The sequence below is a fragment of the Athene cunicularia genome (assembly GCF_003259725.1).
Source record: "Athene cunicularia isolate RWA chromosome 25 unlocalized genomic scaffold, athCun1 chr25_part1, whole genome shotgun sequence".
NCBI lineage: Eukaryota > Metazoa > Chordata > Aves > Strigiformes > Strigidae > Athene > Athene cunicularia.
Genome location: NW_020799134.1, coordinates 1,465,281 through 1,474,643, shown reverse-complemented (window position 1 = coordinate 1,474,643; position 9,363 = coordinate 1,465,281). Strand labels below are relative to the sequence as shown.

The 9,363-nt window shown below is 46.8% G+C and overlaps 1 non-coding gene across 1 annotated transcript; it reads left to right on the top strand.

The window, feature by feature from the left end:
• Positions 1–5,553: 5,553 nt before the first annotated feature.
• TRNAR-UCU lies at positions 5,554–5,627 on the top strand. Its single transcript has one exon. It is a non-coding gene; the product is annotated as a tRNA-Arg (tRNA).
• The last annotated feature ends 3,736 nt before the right edge of the window (positions 5,628–9,363 follow it).

The window sequence follows — 9,363 nt, the reverse complement described above, 5'->3', positions numbered from 1 at the left end:
TTTTTTTTTTTTTTTTTTTAGTGAAAATACATGATGCTTTGTTAGAATTAGGTGGGTTGTTACTCCTTGGAAGAAAGGAAACATTCCAGTCCCTTGACCCTAAAATATGCCCTGAATATATGCATCATGAATGGCTCTGTCCTGCTGGAGACATCAGACTCCATCACATCTAAAAGTTTTCTGGGTCTCATGATGCTAGCAGCATGTGCAGATTGCTAATGCTGGTTTGCTGTAAAGAGTGAAGAAAGAGGGACTAGTTTTGCCTTCTGGATGCTTCAAATCAAAGTATTGTTGCTATAGACTGGGGCAGAGATTTCTTAGAAACACCATCTTGCTGATGAAACTTGCACGTGAAATTTGGTTATGTGTCTATAATCGTCCGTGTGTGCATGGGTAACGATGGGACTGCACCTAACCTGCTTTCTAGCAGACTGTGAGTGATTCTAAACATGCATTGTCATGGTCTCTGCTAGTTCAGATCCCCTGTGATGCATCTGTTTTGCAGGCTGAGGAACACTGGGGCCACAGTATCCTCCCTGCTTAAGTGTGTGCCCAAGTAGCATGTTTTTGCTATTGCCACCAATAGCATAGTATAATACTAAGTTTTGGAAAGTCCTTCTAGGATGTAGGGAGGAGGATTTTATCCTTGGTTTTTCATGCTGTAGAGTTTTTCAGGCCCAGGGTCTGGAAGGTTCTATCTCCTCTGTTCATAGGACTGTGGTACCACCAACTGCACAGCTGTGATGAAGGGGTCTTTTGCCTAGTTCCTGACTTGATCTCCATCTGCTGATGTGGGGTAGCATCTCCAATGGCTGTTGAGCTCTGCACAGGCTGTTCGCTGCTTTGCAGATGGCTTCGCTTCAGAGTTCATCATTGGCTTCATTCCCAGTGCCCAAGTGAGAGTCACAAGAGTAGGGATGGGATGCCAACCAGATCTCATTGTCAGTAGAGCTGGCGGTGTGGATGACCAAGGGCATGGTCTCTGGCCCCCGCTAAGATGGCAGCAAAGTTGACCTTGGCCGCCCCAGGTGCTGCCAGGCTGGACCTCAGCCATTCTGGGTATGCCAGATAGAGGACAGTGTTTCCTCTGCACTGCCCTGAGCTGGGGACGTGGTCTGTCTTGGATACCCAGCCTGGGCCATCCCTCCCTTCTGTAGCCATTTTGAGGATCCCAGCTGAGGACATGTTCTCAACCTCTTGGGTAAATCCATCTGTGCTGGACACCCTCTGGCTGCTTGCTTGAGATCCCCACTGGGGATGCGCTGCAGTGGGTGGTGATGTGACAAGGGAGACCCAGGTAATGCTCCTAATTTCCAGTGCCCAGTCTCAGCCAAGCTGCTTTGTTCCATCCATCATAAAGGGGGATGCTCTGGTCTACAACTTTTAAATCGGTGCTCTGTAAGCACAGGGTATTAGATTTGGAGTTTCTACTGGGAACTTCCTTTTCTGTCACTGTCTTGGCATCTTTTAGTCTGTGTTTATGCTCTACTTTGTGACATCAGTCTCAGTCCTGCAATGATTTTCACAACAGCAATTACAAGTATAGGCCATAGGTATCTTTGCTCGGGCCTTCATGTGGGCCAGCGTCAGTTTTGATTTTCCACTTTGTGGATGGGATCCAACCTGCTCCCCAGAAATGTCATCTCCTCTGTCTCTTCTTTTTACCCTGGTGGTTACCTCTTCAGCTTCCTGACAGGAGCTAGTCATGCCCTCTTGCTTCATTTATCTTATTTGGGATGCAAAAATAACTCATGTGGGGATTAACACCAGCAAAATGAAAATCAAACAGTTGTGTATATCTTAGATACTAAGATGACAGTTGAGCTGCTTTTTAAAAGAGCATCTGCTGTAATTCAACTGTAAGCTTTAACTTGTAGACTTGCTGAATTGTGCCCTTGCTCAGCAAGCTACAGTACAGCCACTGAAGGCAAAAGTTTCTGAAACTGGCTTTGTGTCTCAGGATGACATGTGAATTATCAGGGGGAGCAAAATGCAGGAGTCACTGATGAACATCTTTTAGATGAGCCCAGTCACTGTCCTGCAGACAACGTGAGGCTCAGAAAGGCGCTGGAGGGTTTGAAGATGCTTGTGATGTGGTGGTCAGATCAAGTGCAAGCCTGCGTTTTGGGTGCTTCTGATGTGGCTGGCAAAAGAAGAAAAAGCAATAGAGAAGGGATTACAAGTTTAGGAAAAAGACAAGAATATACTTTGCAAATTGTAAGGATTTGAGGAAAACTCTTCCCCATTGTGGGTACATGGGTTAATGGGCTTTGTGGTCTGCAGGCATACAGCTTCTAAAGCTTTATCCTTAGCTTGGTGGGACTGCCTCCTTGGTGACTCTTGAAGAAGGTTTTATTAGGTAATAGGGTAGTTAAATTTGCTATAAAACCTGTAGCCATGGATACCGCAAAACAGTCCTAGCTCTGGTATGGGTTTTCTGTTGCTTTTTATTTAGGTGTGCAAAGAGATTTTTGAATATCCCATCACTGACAATGCTACCCTAGAGCAACTGGACATGAGGTGGTTTATTGCTCAAGTAAGACATGCTTCAGCAGTCATCTTCCCACTTAAGTCTTTCTTTGTCTTGCAAAAGGACTTTCCCAGTTGTTTATAGGGTAGTAAATTGTCTTGGTTCATCATGTCCACTGTATCATTGCCCATGGTTCACGTTTTTCCCATTTGCAGCATATGATTTGATGCTGGAAGGCGATCTGGGATGAGCTGGGTGCCGATTTGCACCTTGCTTGGACCCCCTGCAGCTTTTCCACTCCCATCCCACTTCTCTGTGCTGGGGACACTCATATTATATAACACCTTCTTCTCTGTATTTAAAGAGGGATATTGCTCTCGTCTCAAAACATGCTGCCCAGCTTACTGAATTGCACTGTCAACTCTTACCACAGAAATGGGTGAATTGGCATCCCCCAGCAGCACAAGTAACTTACCTGCATCTGTGCTGCTCAGTCCAGTCTCTGCTTTGCAAGTATGTCGCATATGGAGATAACAGAGGGACAGTCAGTACCTCACGGAAGACTGGCCAAATTCCTGAAGGTACGAAGATGCCTGGCAGGCGGCCTGAGGATTTGAAAGTTGCATGTTGCTTTCTAGCATTCGGTGGGGAGCATTTGCTACCATGTGGTCAGTGGCCATGTGCTTGTGCCAGCATGGGCATGTGCTGGGACGAGGCTGGGGAGAAGGGGAGAGGCTCTGGTGGCACTCCTAGCAGTGCTGCTGACCAGGGGGTGCTCTTTGGGCGTGCAACCTGGAACACATCGATTTCCCTGCAGCGGGTGGTTTTCCCCATTTCACTCTGTCAGAAATGTGTCGTTTTCACCAGGACCTGCTCAAACTCCTAGACCTTTCCAGCTTCTCGTGCAACTAGGGCTGATTGGAGCAGGCTTTTTTCCAGATATCGAATGCTGTTTGGCCGGTAAAGATTTGAGCATGTGTGCTGCTGGGCTGTGTATTACTCAAAGACGTATGAGAGCGTAGGCAGGCAGGTCACACAGCTGCAACAAGCCCCACTCCAGCTTCAGTTGGGAGGAATGCGGGTTCTCTCAAAACCCATCCGCCCTCGGACTCCTGGGCCGTGGCTGCCCATAAAGCCACAGTCATTCTTCTGAGGTTTGTGCAATTTGATATTTCATCTCCAGATTTTCTACTTGCTGATGAAATTGTTAATGACTTCAAAATAGACATTGCTCTTGAGGTGCAGCCTCCCAAAACCATATTAAAAGAGTTGGTGTCATCTCCCGCGAGGAATAGGCATAGTGCAGCCACAGGCCGTGTTGAGTTTTTTTTCTTCCTTCTGTATTGTTGCTTTATAACTTTGTCTAAGATTTATTATATAACATTTTTTAAGCGTAGCCTTTGATCACCCTTTAGATACAGGTGTTTTCTAGACTTTGCATTTTCTTGAGGTACTGGTGGGATTACAGTGCTACACTGGCACTACAGTCGGTTCATGGAGTAATTTAATTCAAGGTTTACCGATTTACTGAGTATCTCTTGCAGCAGGAAGGGTTTTGTCTGATAGAAGTTAGACCCCTCCCTTCTTTCCCACCGCTTCTAGTTGGATTTTACTTGTCAAGGCAACTGTAAACCTTTCCAAAGCCACAGAGCATCAGTAAAAGGAAAATAAAGTTCTTTGGTTTTGCACTTGGTGTGCTGAGGTTGTTAGTGCTGTGCCTCTCCGCATTAGCTGACTTCGTAGCCCATTCTGTGTAAAAGTCAGTACTTTGCCAGCCGAGGAGGGAGTCAAGGATGCTTAGCGTAGCATTACCAAGGGAATTTATTCTTTTATAGTTTAGCTACACGTGTAGCAGTGCCCCAGCCTAATGCATGGAGGACACAGATACAGAGGAAAGCAGGGATTATATATGTGACAGTACAGTTGCAGAGACTAATGAAATTTTTCACGTTAAGAATCTGTTACAGCTGCTTGCATAATCAGTATGTGCTTGTCCCACGCAGGATCAATACGTGCTTGTCCTGTGCAGGCGATACACACGTATGGTCAGTGGTGTGATGATCTTCATTGGTCTAAACCAATGACCTGTACAGATGGCGGTGATGTTTATCCTAGATTCTGGTTAGTTGCAATTCTGGGTGTGGTTATATGCCTCGTTCCATCGAAGGGTAAATCTTCTGTTGTTTTACCATTGGTATGGGGTGTTCTCAGGCAGTAAGAGCTGGCTTAGATTGGGTCTTAGGTCACATCGACCCTGAGGTAAAAGCTTGCAGTCTCAGGTAGCGTTCATTCTTCTAAGCAAATTGTATTGCTGTTAGCATCTCGCTCTTCATGTTTGTCCCTAATTAAGAGCATGTTTGGGAGTAAACAGTACTCTCAAATTCATGCAGCTTAGAAAGGCAAAATGTGTTTGTTCACGGCAAGGAATAATGTCATGGAGTTTGTTCAATTGTTCAATAGCCCAGCAAATGTAGAAGGATATTTCCTGGTGTTTCAATGTCGTCTTTTTTCCACTGGAAGATGTGCATAGAAAAATGTTGAACTCTTGATTGAGAGCTTAAAATAAAACCATGATAGTTGCTTTTTCTTTTATTTCACTGCTCAAGCCACAGGTTTCTGCATTTTTTCATCATGACAAACAGAGCTTTCTTCATCATTGTCAGTGTTCAGTGTTGTAAGCTAAATCCTCTTTCATCTTTATCTCTCTTGGTTTCTGCAGTGAGGATGCTGTGATGATACCAAGGGAGATGTAGCAATTAACTCTACTCCAGGATTTAGCTCTGCCCTCAGTCGAGCTAGAGATGCTCCAGAAAGGTTGCCAGAGACGCAGACACAAGCCTGCATCCAGGTTTTTGCTGCATCCCTGCTGCCGAGCGAGATATAGATCATACCCAGAATTATTACCCATCCCTGTGGAAGAAGAGGATGCCTAAAGATGTTGATTTGCAAGGGAGATCGATCTGGTCGCTGGGTTTTCACGCTGCCTCAGTGCCATGCTGTGAGAGCAGGGTGTCAAGACCCCTCCAGTGATGCAGGGACGTGGGATTTTTCAGTTCTGGTGCCGATGCTGCACTCATGGTGAGGTCTCTGTGGCGCAATGGACGAGCGCGCTGGACTTCTAATCCAGAGGTTCCGGGTTCGAGTCCCGGCAGAGATGATCTCCAGGCAGGTGTCTCTTTTCTTTTAATGCATGTGCCTTTATAGGTCCCAATCCGTTACATTTATAACACCCCCGAGGGCTTCAAATGGGAAGATAATGACTTTTCATGACACCCTCTCTACAGCTGATGCATGTAACAGTCATGTGCTCCCCTTCTAAGGCATCTCTCTTTCATCATTATACCCCTTTCCTCATTCCTTTTGGTATCTCCTGAAGAGCTAAGGGTTTTAACCCCATTTGTTCCCCCAGTGCTGCTGCTTATGGGTCCCATCTTTGATACCTTCTTAAGAAAAGTACCATGCTTTCCAGTAGAAGTCAGGTGGTTAGGCAGTGGTTTAGAGCCTTCTGTTGATACTTCCTGTGATAAATGTGGTCATTTTTTTCAACTGCATGGCAAAAAAAAATGTAGGTCTATAGTCTGAATTTCCACCTTACAGAAATTCTTTGCATATTTCATGTTTTTACTTTGAAGATGTGTGTTTGCTGGCAACCACCTCCACATCCCCATGGGGGTTCGTCGTCTTAAGTAGCAAGTTAAGTTTTTCTTTCACAGATGGTCTAAGTTATTAGTATGTAACTTCATATGTTTATCTCATTGCTATCAGTAGTGACAGGGGAGCTGCAGGTAAGCACAACTGTGATCGGTAGGTGAATGGGTTTCAGTGGGGGCTGCTGGAGGGCTTTTCCAGGCTGCTGCAGCTGTTACTTCTGGTGAAGTGCTGAAGGTTGGAGGAAGGGTGCTCGACCTGGATGCTTCATATACTCTTCAGAGAGAAGTTCCTTTGTGGCTTGTTGGAGCCATACGCTCAGCTCTGGAGAGCCAGGCATGCTGCTTGGACCAGTGAAGCTTGTGAATAAACATAGGTGTCCTTGGATCAGCCAAGTCCATTCAGATCTGGGTCATTGTAGGAACTGACGATTTGTTTCCTCTGGGCCTCTAGTGGTGTCCTGTGCTAGAGAGCCTACTAGAAGGGGACTTCTCCTTTCTTCAGTTGCCACCTCAATCATCTGGGTACCATTTGCCTCTGATGGGGGTGATGGGGCAAGGTCTTCCTGGAGGATAGTTGATAGAATCCCTTTTAGATATCTGCATTAGGGTGAGAAAAATAATGTCCCAGGAACACTTTCTTCCCTTCTTGGTCTTTGGTTGGGTGTGGAATATGTCAAGGGATGCAACCTAAACCACGGCTGACCTAGGTAGCAGCATCTGCCTGGTTGGCTTCCTCAAATCCTAGACAGTTGGAAGCTTGACCCCGCTGCTGTGCCACGTGACCCCACAATTCTGCTTCTTCCCAGCTGCGTGACTTTCAGTGGCTGTCGGCCACTCTCCTGGCTCTTGTCTATTGAGGAGTGGGTTTCTTAATTTGACCAAGTTGATACATCTGTCTTCCTTGGTGACTCCTCCTCAGCTCCTGCCCTCAGCTGTCATGTTTGTCAGCGACTGCCTGTGCTCGCATGTATCGCCACAGGGACCTGGGTCTGCATCTGTCCCTCTGCACTCCCAGCCTCTTGCATACTTTCCTGGAGAGAACGTTACCTTCAGTGCTCAAGCCTCATCCCAGAATCAGGACGTGTCACGTCAGTTCAGCAGGAGCAGAGAAACAAGTTCTCATTTGGGTAACCTGACACTCCCCTGCCAAACCTTGCAGAGGACAAGCGCGTTGCGCTACGTGCTTGCCAACACAGGATATGATCCCTCTTGACAGAGTTTCTAGATGCCAATGGAAAACCAGTCCGTCTCTACCACAGTAGCTGGTGAGCTTGGTTTGTTGTTTCTTTTTCTTCTTTTTTGAAAATGATGGAGTTTGGCCTGCTTGGAAGACCAGACCCCAATGGTGCTAGAAGTTCTGCACCTGCGTTCATCATGACATAGGTGTCATGTCCGTGACATCCATTGGGGTCCTAAAAGTCCAGAAGGAGATTGGTTCCAAGAAAGAGAAAATACGTGTACAGTGGCCATGGGTGCACAGCCACCCAAAGTAAAATTTGGTAGAAATGAGGGGGGAAAGGACAGATTCTGCGGAGATCACTTGTAACCTTCAATGCATGGAGAATGAAACATGTATTTTCCTTTTAGGACAGAGACAGCAGGAGCAGGACCCCACTGAGCAAGGACCCCACTGTGGTGGGATTTGAGGCATAGGTAATCTTGGCTTTGGTTGGGCTGGGGCTCACAGCTGTCCTGTGCAGCGTGTGTGTGGGATTGGTGACTGCAGCAGGCCTGCAGAAGATCTCCAGGTCTCTGCCTGCCTCCCCGCCTTTGTCTCCCTCTCCGCCTGCCCACATACTTGGTCCAGTTCCACAAACATCTTCCTCTTCGGCCAGTGCTGCCCTGTACCCCATCGCCATTTACATGTTTTCCTACATCTCCTCTATCTGGCACCATACCTGTATTTATTTACTCTCTTCCTGTGTTTAATTTTCCCCCATTTTGAGTCCTTCCCCCACCTCGTCTGGCACTCCTCCTTCCTCCCTCTGTCCTGCTGCCCTGCGGCACTGTGCTTGAGGACGCTTGCTGCCAGGATGTCTCCTGTCCGTGGGCAAATAAACATTTCTCTGTCCCTCTGTGCCCGTGGACGTGCCTACAGCCCCTGTGCAGGGTCCTGGGGAGTGGGGAACTGCGGGGCTGAAGCAATGGCCCCAGCTTCAGCAGCCTCCAGCTGTGGCAGCTCAGGTGGACCTGTGGGGTGAGGATGGGACTGAGCTGATGGTTAAAAGGCTGCAGGTGCAGATGGGCTGGGGCAGTGTCCAGGTGGTGAGGTTACTGCTCCTGATGGAGCTCCTCTGGGAAGGCTCCTGGCAGAGAAGCATCGAGGTCCCTGCTGCCACCTCCTCCTCCTCCTGGGTGGTATTTTTTTCCTCTCAGTTCTTAATCCCTTCACTTTTAAAATTTTCTGTGTCAACTTTTATCCAGTTCACAGTCCCTGTTTTTAAATTTTTTTTCCTGTCTGTCCCTTACCCTGTTGCTTTTAAAATTTGCTGCCTACTTCTATGAAAGTAAATGAAATATATGCCAATCCCTATCTTTAATTGTTCTTTGTCAGTCATTGTACTCTACTGCTTTTAAAATTCTTTTAGTATGCTTTTTGATTTTCTTTCTATGTCACTGTTGATTGTTTGTTGTCCCTATTTTTTGTCTCTTCTTATTCCCTCCATTTCTGAAATTTTCTAATTTCTGCTTTTATAAAGCTCCCAATGCCTATTTTAAAATTATTTCCTTTCTGTCCCTTGCCCTCTTGCTTTTAAAATTCCCCTGTCCCTCTCCATGTATCTCTGCCCCCACAAATTCTTTCAACCAAATGTACCAAGTGCGTTTTCCCCAGTGTTTTTTTTATACTGTGATGTGCCCTGCCACACTCCCTGTCCTCCTGTCTCATATCCTCCCTCCCTCCCATATTCCACACTGTCCCCCCATAATTCCTCTTCCTCCAGACCCCTTGGGTGCTGCCTGCACTCCTCACCCCCACTTCCCTGCACCCCTCTCACTTCTATGTTTTGGATTTGTGTGAAAACACTGTTGGTAACACAGGGATGTGTTAATTATTGTTGATTGTTAATTATTAACACTTGCACAGTGTCAAGGGCCATTCTGCTCCTCACCCTGCACCACCAGTGAGCAGGGTGGGCATCAGGAGCTGGGAGGGGACATGGCTGGGACAGCTGACCCCAGCAGACCCAAGGGATATTCCAGACCATATGATGTCATGCTCAGCAATAAAATGGGGGGGGGGGG